The sequence below is a fragment of the Somniosus microcephalus genome, chromosome 19 (assembly GCF_052327205.1).
Source record: "Somniosus microcephalus isolate GS21.2 chromosome 19, FLI_Smic_1.0, whole genome shotgun sequence".
In the NCBI taxonomy this organism is placed as follows: domain Eukaryota; kingdom Metazoa; phylum Chordata; class Chondrichthyes; order Squaliformes; family Somniosidae; genus Somniosus; species Somniosus microcephalus.
The window spans coordinates 24,457,911-24,472,769 of NC_141005.1; positions in this window are offsets into that span (position 1 = coordinate 24,457,911).

The window sequence follows — 14,859 nt, forward strand, 5'->3', positions numbered from 1 at the left end:
CGCCTCAGCATCATTCGCCGGTCGAACAGTCCATGGGCCTCGCCCCTCCACATCGCACCGAAACCAGGTGGCGGTTGGCGCCCGTGCGGCGATTACCGGCGCCTCAACGACGCTACGACCCCTGACCGCTACCCGATTCCACACATCCAGGACTTTTCCGCCCGCCTGGCCGGGAAAGTTGTTTTCTCTAAAGTGGACCTCATTCGGGGTTACCACCAGGTCTCCGTTCGGCCGCAGGACGTCCCGAAAACCGTGGTGATCACCCCATTCGGGCTGTTCGAATTCCTCCGCATGCCATTCGGTCTCAAAAATGCCGCTCAGGCTTTTCAACGCCAAATGGACACCGTGTTACGGGACCTGCCATTCCTGTTCATCTACCTGGACGAAATTCTCATCGCCAGCGCTTCCAGGACGGAGCATGTGTCCCACCTCCGGACTCTCTTCGAACGCCTCAGCCAGCACAGCCTAATCGTCAATCCGGCCAAGTGCCAGTTCGGGCTGTCCTCGATCGACTTTCTCGGGCACTGCATCACGAAGGATGGGGCGGTGCCACTGCCGTCGAAAGTGGAGGCCGTGAAGGATTTTCCGCGACCCCTCACTGTGAAGGCTCTGCAGGAGTTTTTGGGCACGGTGAACTTTTATCATCGCTTCGTTCCCCAGGCAGCCCAGCTTATGCGGCCCCTTTACGAGGCCCTCAAAGGCAAGCCCGCCAAGCTCGCCGTCGACTGGTCCAAGGAGATGGCCAATTCTTTCACGGACACGAAAAGGGCCCTGGCTAACGCGACCATGCTGGCGCATCCGTTGCCCGATGCGCTGATCGCTCTCACCACTGACGTTTCGGACTATGCTGTCGGCGCCATCCACGAACAGTGGGTCAACGGCACCTGGCAGCCGCTCGCTTTCTTCAGCCGGCAGCTCCCCCCCAACGAGCGGAAGTACAGCACCTTTGATCGCGAGCTTCTCGGCCTCTACCTCGCCGTCCGACACTTCCGTTTCCTGCTGGAGGCCCGCCCGTTCACGGCGTTCGTGGACCACAAGCCGTTGACCTTCGCCATGGCCAAAGTTTGCGAGCCGTGGTCGGCCCGTCGCCAGCGCCGTACACCTCGGCATCGACTACACCCGCATGGCGGCCGACCAGGCCTCCAACCCGGACGTCCAGGCCTACAGGACGGCTGTCACGGGCCTTCAGTTAGCAGACGTCGCGTTTGACAATGCCGGCACCACGCTCCTGTGCGACGTCTCCATTGGGCAGCCACGCCCCGTCGTGCCCGACGGGTGGAGACGGCAGGTTTTCGACGCCATCCATAGCCTTTCCCACCCGGGCAGGAAGCCGTCACAGAAGCTGGTGGCAGCTAAGTTCGTCTGGCACGGGCTCAAGAAGGACGTTCGCGACTGGGCCAATACCTGCATGGTATGCCAGCGCTCGAAAGTGCATCGCCATACTAAGGCCCCATTGGCGCCTTTCGCGGTGCCCAAGAGGCGGTTCGACCATCTTAACGTGGACCTGGTGGGGCCCCTGCCGCCCTCCCGCGGGTTCACCCACCTCCTCACAATGGTCGACATAACCAACCGATGGCCGGAAGCCGTCCCGCTGTCGTCAACAACGTCCGCCGATGTGGCTCGGGTGTTCATCAACACTTGGGTCGGGTCGCCCGGTTCCGTGCCCCATTTGACGTCTCTTCCGACCGGGGGCCCCAGTTCACGTCGGAGCTCTGGAACGCTGTCGCCCAAGGCCTCGGGTTGAGACTCCACTGCACCACCGCATATCACCCTCAGGCTAACGGGCTGTGCGAACGGTTTCATTGCTCCATGAAGGCCGCACTCGGGGCCAGCCTCCGGGACGAAAGTTGGATCGACAGACTCCCGTGGGTCATGCTGGGACTCAGGACCGCCCCCAAGGTGGACCTCCAGTCCTCGTCCGCCGAGCTCGTCTATGGGCAGCCGCTGCGGGTTCCCGGGGATTTCGTCCATAACGCCACGGACCCTTAGTCCACAGACCATCACGGTCCGCCCTCCTGGACAACACCAAGGTTTTCGCGCCAGTGCCCACGTCGCAGCACAGTCTGCCTCAGTCCCACCGACTCCCACGTTCCGCCCAACCTTCGTGCGGTGGAGTATGTTTTCGTCCACCACGACGCCCACCGGGGACCTCTTCACCCACCCTACGATGGACCATTCCGCGTCCTGGAAGCCGGGGACAAGGCCTTCGTGGTGGATGTCGGCGGTAAGCCGGACTACATTTCCGTGGACCGTCTTAAGCCGGCCCACCTGGATCTGGACCGACCCGTTGGGTTGGCTCAGCCCCCGCGGCGGGGCCGACCTCCGGCTTCTGCACCCTCAGTCCACCACCGAGCGCCCGGGGACCCTCCTGCGAACCCCCCCCCGGTCCCCGCCCTGGACTTAAGGAGCCGTTTCGGCCATGTGATCCGGGCCCCTCAACGACTGACATTGCCAGTTCTAGTGAATTCTGGGGGGACGTATGTGGCGGAGACCACATAGGGACAGTAACACAATTCACTATGTATAGCCAATGCTGTTATCGCTCCACGTTATGTACGGAACTTGGTTGAGTTATCGGGGCAGGGTCCCTTTAAGAGTCGTCGATTGTGTGATGACATCATAGCCCTGCGACGGGGCCGAGTCCCTCAGTCCATGCGGGGAGTGAATAAAGCTAACACGCGTTTTTCTTTGCTGCTATGAGAGTCTCGTAGTCTGTTTATTTCCAGTGACTCCTACAATCTCCTTGTTTTATTTTAAATGCAGTTATCTCATTACTAGTCTCATCATCCAATGTCACCTCCGCCTGTTCTATCTCCCTGGTAAATACTAAAGCAAAGTAATTATTTAATATCTCTACCATCTCTCTATCGTTGCCTGTGGTATTATCCTGTCCATCCCTTAGGCCCTATTCTCATCCTGACCTTCCTTTTTTATATACGTGCCTGTAGAATATTTTACTATTTTGTTTTATGTTCCTTGATCATTTAATTTCATAGTTCCTCTTTGCCTTCCTAATTGTTTTTTAGACTTCTCTCCTAATCGCTTCATATTCTTGCTGCCCGTGTACTTAATGTATGCTTTTATCCTTACTCTCAGGTTTTCCCTTTATGGCTTTATTCATCCATGGTGTCTCATTAGTGTTTAGCTTGTTCTTGTTTTTTAGCAGAATATATTGTTCCTGCACTCTGTTGAACACCGTTTTAAATGTTTCTCATTGCTGTTCTACATCATTGTTTGCCAATATTGTTGCCCATTTTATTTTCCCAAGTTCTATTCTCAGCCCCCCAAAATCAGCTTTTCTCCAATCTATTACCCTGTTTTTTGTCATACTTATGTCTTTCTCAATTATTATCCTAAAGCAAAGCGTATCATATTATGGTCACTATTGCCTAGATGTTCCCCTACTTTTACTTCTCTTATCTGCTCTGGTTCATTCCCCATTACTAGATCCAGTAGCGAATTCTCCCTTGTTGGGCTTTTTACGTATTGGGTTAGAAAGGAGTCCTGTACACATTGTAGGAACTCCATTCCCTTATCCCCTTTACCTACCTCTTCTGTCCAATTAATATCGGGGTAGTTGAAATCCCCCATGATTATTATTCTATGTCTTTTACTCATTTCTCTAATTTGTTTGCATATTTCTTCCTCCACCTCCCTTCCACTATAAGGTGGTCTGTAGTGTGATTGATCCTTTATTATCTTTTATCACTATCCGCATGGATTCTATTTCAGTTTTGCTGATAGCTGTATCATTTTTTTCTACTGCCATTAGGTTATCCCTAATAAGTACAGCTACTCCACCTCCACCTTTTCCCTCTCTATCTTTTCTAAATATGTTATATCCTGCAGTGTTTAATTCCCAGTCCTGATTTTTCTGCAGCCATGTCTCAGTAATCCCTACTATGTCTGGTTCCTCGCAACGCATGATTGCCTCCAGCTCCCCTGTTTTATTATGGACAAGAGTGCATTGCTGTACAGGCAGTTTAACTCATTTTTAATAGCAGTTCCTTTCACTTAACCATCTTTTTACACTCCTGTTCTCTTTATTTCTTGGCTATCAGTTTCCTCCCTTACTTTACTCTTTCCTATGCTCTCCTTTCCTGTTTTGTTTATATTTAGGCTGGTTTCATTTCTTGTAGATCCCTCCCCCCGTCTTACTAGTTTAAAGCCTTTGCCACCTCCCTATTTACCCTTTCCACTAGGACACGGATCCCATCCCGGTTCAGGTGGAGCCCGTCCATTGGTACAGCGCCTTCCTGTTCCAGTATTGGTGTCAGTATCCCATGAAAAGGAACCCCTCTTTCCCACACCAGCCCTTTAGCCACATGTTAATTCTCCTGATCTGTCTGCTTCTATGCCAATTTGCACGTGGCTCAGGCAATAGTCCAGAGATTATTACCCTCGAGGTCCTGCTTTTTTATTTAGCTGCTAACTCCTGATACTCCTCCTCCCTGATCCTACCTATGTCATTTGTTCCGACATGAACCACGACAACGGGATTTACCTCCTCCCTTTCCAAATTCCTCTCCAGCCACCTCGAGATATCCCTTACCCTGGTGTGGTAGGCAACTCACCCTTTGGAATTCTTGTTCTTGGCTGCAGAGGACACTATCTAACCCCTAATAATAGAATTCCCTATCACTACCATATTTCTATTCTGCTCTTCCCCCGCCCCCCTTGGACAGCCTTCTGAGCCATGGTGCCTTGGTCTGCATGGTGGTTGTCCTCCCCTCAGTCTTTCTCCTTGTCCTCACAGGTAGCAAGTACATCGTACCTGTTGGACAGGACCAGTGCCTGCGGGACTTCCTTCTCAACCTCTCCCAAATCCCCACTACCCGTTGACGTAATAAAACTCACTACGCACTTGGTTTGAGCATAAAGCAAGGCTTTAATCAACTTGTTTCAGAACATGGAGGTCTAGTTGTACTTCACTAGTTCCTTGTCTTACAAAATGTCCCTGGCAAGTTGGGGCCGACGCCCGAGTATTTATACTCGTTGGACGGCGCCACCAGCTGGCCGTCCAGCATTATTTCACGAGTAGTTTCTTGATGAATTATGAGATTTGTAACATTCTTCCTGCCTAAAAGATTTGGAAGTCCGACGACTTCCTCTTAGCGGATCAGGCGGACCACGAATAGCCGCAGTCTCTTAGATTTTTGTTTATGACTAGAAGGCACGTCTCCCCGGACCGTGTCTTGGTCCTTGGGCCGCTTGATCCGTACCGGTGGATCGACAGGGCCCGTGTTGCTCTGATCGACCCGAGGGAGGCTGGGGAGATCGTGACTCCGGGTGCGGGTCCCCACAGGCGCAGAACTGGCTTCATCCTGTTGGATAGCTGGGGATTGACCGGCGTCCTGGCCTCGGGTGGCCATCCCACGGGGAGCGCTCGGCTCCCCGAGTGGATCCGGTGGGGCAGCTGGCAGATCTCTCGATGCCCCAGGTAGGGCGTCATCTTCGGGGGAGCGCAGAGTGTCGGCATCATCCCCGTGGGTCCCTCTATCGGTTGGGTCCGTGGAACCGGCCGGACAGGGAGCCAGGCCCTGGAGCGAAACGGTGGACTCCCGGCCATCCGGGTACCGCATGTGCGCGTACATGGGGTTGACGTCTGTGAATTCTACCTTGTCGACAAGAGGTTCGGTTTTAGATGATCGGACGAATCTTCGGAGCAGCATGGGGCCGGGAGCTGCCAACCATGACGGTAGAGACGTCCCATGGGTGGAGCGACGCTGGAAGCTGAAGAATCGCTCGTGAGGTGTGACATTGGTATACGTAGAAAGGAGAGACCTGATGGAATGCAACGCGTCAGGGAGCATAGTTTCCCACAGCTGGTCTGGTAGGTTGCGTGACCACAGCGCAAGACGAACAGCATTCCAAATGATAGCGTTGTATCTCTCAACCTGTCCGTTACCAATGGGATGGTACGGTGTCGTTTTACTTGTGGTGATTCCCCGTTGGGAGAGATAACTTTTGAGTTTGAGTTCGCTTGACATGAAGGAGGGACCCCGATCAGAGTGGATGAAATTGGCCGTACCGCAAAGGGAAAAGACTTGATCAAGGCATTTGATCACTGTGGAAGTAAGCATATTGGGACAGGGGAAAGCAAAGGGAAAGCGTGAATATTCGTCCACCATAGTCAGTAAGTAGGTGTTTCGCGTTGAGGAGGGCAATGGCCCTTTAAAGTCAATGCTGAGTCGCTGCATAGGCTACATAGCGTGTATGAGTGAGCCATCCGATGGACGGAAGAATTGCGGTTTTAATTCCGCACAAATTCTACAGGAGGAGCACGTTCTTTTCACATCTTCCGTAGAAAATGGGAGATTTTTAGATCGTACAAAGTGCAACATACGGGTAACGCCAGGATGGCATAAGTCAGTATGAAGATCCGCCAGAGTCGAAGTTGACATAGAAGAGCAGAATGCCCGCGTGAGGGTATCCGGGGCCACATTCTCTTTGCCGGGTCGATAATGTATGGCGTATCCAAAGGCGGCCAATTCCATCTACCAGAGTTGTATTTTGTTATTCTTGATCTTAGTGCGTTTCCGGTTATCCAGCATAAAGGCCACGGAGCGCTGATCGGTTATAAGTGTGAAATGGCGATGAGCGAGAAAATGACTCCATTTACGTACCGCTTCGATGATGGCCGTAGCCGCCTTCTCGACAGGAGGATAATGGAGCTCGCTACCCTGCAAAGTTCTGGACAGAAATGCAACGGGTCGACCACCTTGATTCAAGGTAGCAGAGATCGCCACATTCGATGCATCGCACTCGACCACGAAAGGAAGATTTTCATCAATGGAACGAAGTGTGGCTTTTTCCAGTTGTCGCTTGAGGAGGTTGAAAGCTGAAATAGCCGTTGCCTCCAATGGAAATGACTTTGTGTGAAGCAGGGGCTAGATCTTGTCGGAGAAGTGGGGTATCCATTTCGCATAATAGGCGAACATGCCGAGTGCCCGACGAAGATAGCCAAGATTCGTAGGGGGAGGGAGCTCCTGAAGTGGATGAAGTCGCTCCGGATCCAGTTTGATGACACCGTTGCCCACCCAGTAGCCAAGGATGTTGACTGATGGTGCTGATTTCACAGGTTTGGACTCATTTAAGGTTAAGTTGCGACGACGGAGAACGTCAAAAAATTTCTGGAGGTTGGCATCATGCTCCTTCTGGTCATGACCAGCAATGGTGATATTATCCAGATATGGAAAAGTGTCCGTTAAGTTCTCCTGTTTGACTAGGCTATCCATTGCCCGTTGAAAGATGGCCACCTCATTGGTGACCCCAAGTGGAAGGCGACAAAACTGGTAAAGCCAACCATTGACCTCAAAGGCCGTATACTTCTTGTCAGAGTCCTTTAACGGCACTTGATGATATCCGCTCTTTAAATCAAAAGTTGAAAATACCTTGTAGTTGGCAAGGTTATTGACCATGTCATCGATGCGTGGTAGTGGGTAGGCATCCAGGTTGGTATACTGGTTAATAGTTTGCGAGTAATCGATGCAAAGACGTTTCTTGTGTTGCTTCAGAGGATTTTTAACAACGACGACTTGAGCCCGCCAGGAAGATGAACATGGCTCAATGATACCGTCAGCTAGAAGGCGAGAGATTTCTGTCTCAATAAAGGATCGATCATCTTGGCTGAAACGTCGTGATTTAGTGACTATGGGCTTACATCGGGGGGAAAGATTGGTAAACAAGGAGGGCTCGTCGAGCGAAGCCGCCGAAAGTGCACAAAACGGTACTTTGGAAATAGTAAGCTCCGGCTTTGACCCTCCAAACTCAAAAGTGAGTCTTTTGTGTTGTTTCTGGAAATCCTGCCCCAGGAGCACATCACTGCATAGGTTCTTGAGCCGGGTGAAGAAATAAGTGCAGCCATTGAGAATAAGGTCGACAAGACAAAAGCCAGAAGAATTGGTGGTCAGTGTTGTCAGAGCCATGGCAATTTCCCTGTCTGAGGGGTAAATACGCAGTTTTAACTTATTGACAGCCTGCTCACTAATGAAGCTGTCAGAGCTGCATGAGTCGATTAATGCACTCAAAATGTGTCCATTTACCGAAACCTTCGTGGCTGCATGGGACAGACTTTGGGGAAAAACAGCTGTGATGGGAGGAGGGGCAGTTTTACCCTTGACAGCTATAACCTTAGTAGTGGTTCTTGGAGGAGGAGCAGTTTTATAGATAGTAGCTGCAAAACTAACAGGAGCTCTCGACCGGTATACCTTAGAAAAGTGGCCTTTCTTACTAACAGCGGCTCTTGACTGGCATACCTTAGAAAAGTGACCTTTCTTGCTGCAATGATTGCAGGTCGCGTTACGAGCAGGACAAAATTTCCTATAATTGAACGCACCTCCACAGAAGAAACACTTCCTTCCAGATTGCCAAGATGCCGCTAGGGCGGGGTCGTCATCAGTGTAGGTTTCTAGGGTAGGGTTGTCATCAGCCGGGTTGGAGTCATCATCCGTGAGGACTTCCGCCCGAGGCCTATCGAAAGAGTCACTAAAAGTGATAGCAGCAGCCCGTGCACGTGTCTGCATTCCTCTTTGCTAAGTCCAGAGAACATGCCTGGTCATAGGCAGCCTGTAACTTGAGGGTTTTATTCTCCAACAGACGCTGATGTATGAAGGGAGACGCAATCCCATTAATAAAGGAATCACGAATTAACTCCTCCTGGTACTGCTTAGCTGTAACAGCTTTAAGATTACAATCCTTGCTGAGCCTGCGAAGTTTCTGAAGGAATTCATCAAGTGATTCCCTGGGTTGTTGTCGAGTTGTGGCCAGTAGATGCCGAGCAAAAATTTCATTTGGGGACTTGACATATAGCTGCTGTAGTATTTGGATAGCGGTGTCATAGTCTACACAGTCTTCGATATAATCAAACACATGAGGGGATACATAATTAGCAAGTATCTCTAGTTTATCAGGAACATTTTCACCACACACCCTGAGGAAGTTGCTGAAAGTACGATACCAGTGTTTCCATACCTTAGCAGCTGTAAGTGAATTTGGGTCCAGATCGAGACAGGCGGGTCTGAGTAGTTTCTCCATGATGGATCGATTACTTGCCTGAGTTCCCTTCTACGGTTCGAGTCATAGCTGGCTGTTCCCAAAATCACCCAAAGCGTGGAGTCGATATCAAGTTGATTAAATTGATGTAATAAAACTCACTACACACTTGGTTTGAGCATAAAGCAAGGCTTTAATCAACTTGTTTCAGAACATGGAGGTCTAGTTGTACTTCACTAGTTCCTTGTCTTACAAAATGTCCCTGGGAAGCTGATGCCGACGCCCGAGTATTTATACTCGTTGGACGGCGCCACCAGCTGGCCGTCCAGCGTTATTTCACGAGTAGTTTCTTGATGAATGATGAGATTTATAACACCAGTCTCCCTAGTAGTCACACCCTCTCCTTCATGAACCTGTGCTTTCCTCTGGGGTGTGACTGTATTCTGGATAAAATTGTCCAGAAATTCCTCCCCTTCCCTTATGTTTTGGAGTGTCTCTAACTCGCACTCCAGCTCAGTGACTCTGAGCCGGAGTGACTGAAGGCAGAGACATTTCCTGCAGATGTGGGAATCCGGGACAGTCTTGCTGTCCACGAACTCCCACATACTACAGTCCCGACACACATGCCCTGGCATCTCTAGAGTTTTTTTATTTATATGCTTATTTAAATTAGTTAAAGTATTTAATCAAGTGATTATTTAGAGTTACATTAATTAATCAGTTTATCTAGTTAAGTTATCAATCCAATTAAGTATTAGTTATTGCTCCCCAGCTCTTAGTTTAAAACACTGTACTAGTTTAGAGACAAAAAAACTGCTCTAACACTCACCAACCAATTACCTACCTGCTGTCTTGTGACATCACTGCTTGATTTTTTTTTCTCTCTCTGCCCCGGTCCCCAGTTCGGTCCGCTCCTCCTCCACTGCTCACAGTGAGTTTGGGCCCCTCTCCGACTGTGCTCTTTATTTTCTGCCTCTGCTCCGGTCCCCGGTTAGGTCCGCTCCTCCTCCACTGCGCACAGTGAGTTTGGGCCCCTCTCCGACTGCGCTCTTTATTTTCTGCCTCTTCTCCGGTCCCCAGTTCGGTCCGCTCCTCCTCCACTGCTCACAGTGAGTTTGGGCCCCTCTCCGACTGCGCTCTTTATTTCCTGCCTCTGCTCCGGTCCCCAGTTCGGTCCGCTCCTCCTCCACTGCGCACAGTGAGTTTGGGCCCCTCTCCGACTGCGCTCTTTATTTTCTGCCTCTTCTCCGGTCCCCAGTTCGGTCCGCTCCTCCTCCACTGCTCACAGTGAGTTTGGGCCCCTCTCCGACTGCGCTCTTTATTTCCTGCCTCTGCTCCGGTCCCCAGTTCGGTCCGCTCCTCCTCCATTGCTCACAGTGAGTTCGGGCCCCTCTCCGACTACGCTCTCTCTTTCCTGCCTCTGCTCTGGTCCCCAGTTCGGTCTGCTCCTCCTCCACTGCGCACAGTGAGTTTGGGCCCCTCTCTGACTGTGCTCTTTATTTTCTGCATCTGCTCCGGTCCCCAGTTCGGTCCGCTCCTCCTCCACTGCGCACAGTGAGTTTGGGCCCCTCTCTGACTGTGCTCTTTATTTCCTGCCTCTGCTCCGGTCCCCAGTTCGGTCCGCTCCTCCTCCATTGCTCACAGTGAGTTCGGGCCCCTCTCCGACTACGCTCTCTCTTTCCTGCCTCTGCCCCGGTCCCCAGTTCGGTCCGCTCCTCCTCCACTGCGCACAGTGAGTTTGGGCCCCTCTCCGACTGCGCTCTTTATTTCCTGGAACTGCTCCGGTCTCCGGTTAGGTCCGCTCCTCCTCCATTGCTCACAGTGAGTTTGGGCCCCTCTCCGACTACGCTCTCTCTTTCCTGCCTCTGCTCCGGTCCCCAGTTCGGTCCGCTCCTCCTCCACTGCGCACAGTGAGTTTGGGCCCTTCTCCGACTGCGCTCTTTATTTCCTGCCTCTGCTCCGGTCCCCGGTTAGGCCCGCTCCTTCTCCGCTGCACACAGTGAGTTTGGGTGTACAAACGTTACAGGCGCAGAGTCAAAGGTTACTTAAGGTTGGGTGTCCTGTTCGCAAATTCCACGTTAACCACTGATATGGGTTGCTCTTCTGAGCTTGAGGTTGAGGCTGAAGCATGTTGTTCGATGATGTAATCCTGTGACGACCCTACCATTTGAATATGCCCACCCAAATAGGAGCGGGCGTAGTCTACGTCAGCAGATTCTTTCAACGGAAAATTCTGGAAGTGGCCACTGATGACAGGAGTCAGTGGAACGGATTCCCAGCCTATATCATGCTCCTGACTGCCCCGCTACCACCCAAAATCAGACAATAGCACACAGAGAACCCTGCCCTCTACGTTGTATCATCACACAGTCAGTATATACACTGAGGGAGTATTTCTGTGGGGGTTCATCTACTCGTCCTTTGTAACTTCAGCAGAAGTGCAGCGGAAAAACACTGGAAAAAATGAGTTACAGCAGATGAACGGTAGAAGTCCCACGGAAATTCAACAACAACTTGCACTTATATAGCGTCTTTAACCTGGAAAATTGTCCTAAGGCTCTTTACATAAGAGTAACCAAACAAAAAATAAATTCACCTCTCCCCTAACGACCCCACCATGCCTTTTCATTGCTATGGTCAAAGCACAGGCTGTTCTTGAATTCTTAAATATAATGAAAACTTTTCTTTTTGGAAAGTGTCAAGCTTACACCTGTGACCATATTCTGGAGACACAGAGAGGGTAATTTTCACTTTCGGCGGTGGTGGATTTGGAAAGGAGAATCGTGTGCGGTGTATAACAGGTGTGGTGTATGACAGGCGGCCGGTCCACTACAGCCAGTTGTCCGCCACCGCAGAGAGTGAAAATCGGGTGGTGTGTATAACAGGCGAGGTGTATAACGGGCGGCTGATCCAGTAACACCGGTTGTCCACCACTGCTGAAAGTGAAAATCAGCCCCAGAGATTTCCCCTGACCCCTCTCCATACACAAACACAAGATAAATTTACTTAAAAAGTCAGAAACAAAGGAGACAGATTGAGGGCTATTCTTAGTCTGGCATGAAGATAAAGCTTGTTGCACGCATATAGAGAATTTAAGCTTACAGGCCCTTACTGATAAACGTCACCTCTGAACCTTACAGGTTGATTAAGTCTCAAAGTTTTCAGTCGCTGTGCAAAGAAAATTTTGTTGTCCTTGAACTAAGGTGCTATCTTTGCGTCAGACTGGCTGTACTGTCTATCTCTCAGCAGTGCTCCGAGATACAGAAGGAGGGCGGGGTAGAGTTTAAATTGAAATGTTTTAAATCCTTTTTATTGTTTTGTGTTCCTTATCATCTAGAGTGGGATGGAGGAAGCAGTGCGCGATACCCTTAATAGAGATCAAAGTCGCCAGAGTCAGAGGAATATTACTTTCTGTTTTAGCAGCCTGTGCTCCGGAAGCAGAATTTGAACTTTTACATCCCCATCCTTCTAGAAGATCTATAGAAAAAAATACTCTTCCCTTTCCACCTCTTTCCATACCACACTACTCCCTAGATTACTTTGCTGTAGGATGAACTATTATTCTCCCAATTTTCTCTCTTCCTCTCAATGAACTGTTTCATCCTGGGGCACACACACACTATATACACACACACACACACACACACACTTTCCAGCTGGGGGCAACTGGATAGCGATTAGAAGTAGGAATCCTGCACATACTTTGCCTGCTTTGGTCAGACAAGGGAGCACAGGTAAAACCAGGCAAAAGGCAAAATTAGGATGGACCAACTTGGAATGGACTCTCGGGTATGGTAATAGAGCAAAAACCCTGGAGTTATTAAAAAAATTGCTGGATGCTATAATGAGGGTATGGTAGACTTTTACTAGATGTATGAGTTATCCATAGCTATCTTGTGTGATTTACCTCACCCCCCACCACCACCACCCCCCAGCCCTGTGGCACTGAAGCTAATTGTAACGTCTCAAATACTGCCCAGCTGAGATAAGCCACCCCAGCACAAACCAAGCATTGACCCTCAGACTCTCCTGTCTATATGGCTCAAAATGTCACAGAATAGTCCATTTATCCATGGAGCTATCAGGCAAAAGTGTATTAATTTGATGCGTGTTCATAGAGGAATTTCCTCACATCTTTCCTCTCTCAGCCTCTGCACCAAGTAGCTCCTCAGTTTGGATGATTTCAGTCTCCATCGCAACTCCCCGCTGGTGTTCGAGAGGGATTTAGACAAGAATTTCCTTGGTCAGCTAATTTGCATACTCATTAGCATAGTGACTGGCAGAAATCCTGTGTCAAACGGGTGTAATTTGTTGAAGTGCTTGGAAATTAGAGTGCAGCCTTTGAAAAGACAGTTCTGCCTGGCAGACTGGGGACAAGCAGGTAAGAAAGGAACAATACTTGGCTCACTCACTTGACTCATGTCTAACTTCACTGCATGTCCCACCAATGTTTTTTCTAATACTTTGCACGAAAAGGACAGCTGGAACAAGCAGCCAAACAAGGCAACAGTGCGTGGCACCCAAGTACATGTCTTGAACTTCATAGCTTCGATCCTGCAACCCTCCTCAAGGAAATTGAGCTAAGGAGATACAGATTTCTGGGTATCCATGGAAGAAAACCTGCCAGGAATCTCACTTGTGCCACATGGAGGGACGTAATACTGGCATTAAGTGCCAAATCTCTCACCTCTAGGACTACAGGCCAGTGCCGCAAGAACTTCAATGACCTCAGAGGGGGAGGCAAGGCAACATACCGCTTTCCCCTCTAAGAGGAACACTGCACAACTGACCCTTTACAATGCACTCTGGTTATAAGGGGCTTTAACTCAGGATCTTGCACTATGGCTATTTATTTCCCATAACAGTAATTACTTATGTGGACTGCCCTAACACCCCTTCCTCCAGGATAACAGGCTGATACCCCTACATCTCTTACTTCAGCTCTCCCATACCACTTGACACACACTCCTCAATGGCTAGCCTTCCCCTCATTTACTCTATATTCTTGCAGAAGAAATTACCATACAAAGCCAGACAGACACAGGCCACTGGAAGGGGCATCCCCACCTTAAAATAACTTGTGCTGTATGAGGAGAAGGCCATGGAGCTCATGGTTCATTTATATGCACAAGTCCAATCTAACTCTCAATTTCAATGATAGTCTGGGTAAACACAGTGTTGCCACTTTATCAGAGCTACTGGATTATTTTATCAAACAATGGAGATAAAGTCAGTCACCTTTTGTACTAAATCTTTTTGTTAAATACAGGAGTTGGAGACTGGTTTGCTGCTGGGTCATAACCTCAGACATTGATTTTAACCCGGTCTTTAATGACATGCGAGGCTGAATTCCCCTCCCATTGGTGGGTTAGTGGCTGGCCGAGACTTCCACCTGCCCATGTGACTCTACCACTAACCCGCTGAACTTTCCTCCTGAAGCCCTCATTATCCATGCCGGACAGCTTAGCAGCAGTAATAACGCTTCACACTATGTTACCACCACTGGAAGGAAGGGAAATTGTGTAATATTGCAGCCTTTGAAATGGTGCAGCTAAATTAAAGGAGAACATCACTTTCTTAGAAGCAAGCAGCTTTAGAATGTTTAATGGAGCAACAGTTTCGGGGGTGGGGGGAGGGGAAGGCACGGAATAGCAGCAGGAAGGATTCCCACATTCTCACGAGTTGTTGTTGCTGTAGTCGAGTTGTTGCTGGCTGTAGTCAGTGTTAAGTATGTGTATTGTATTGAACAATTAACACAAAGACTTAAACGTATAACTCAAACAGGTCTTTACTGGTTGGAGGTAGGGACTATACATAGGTCTTTACTTCATGCCCACAGGCGGGAACTGAGGGGGATCAGTACCC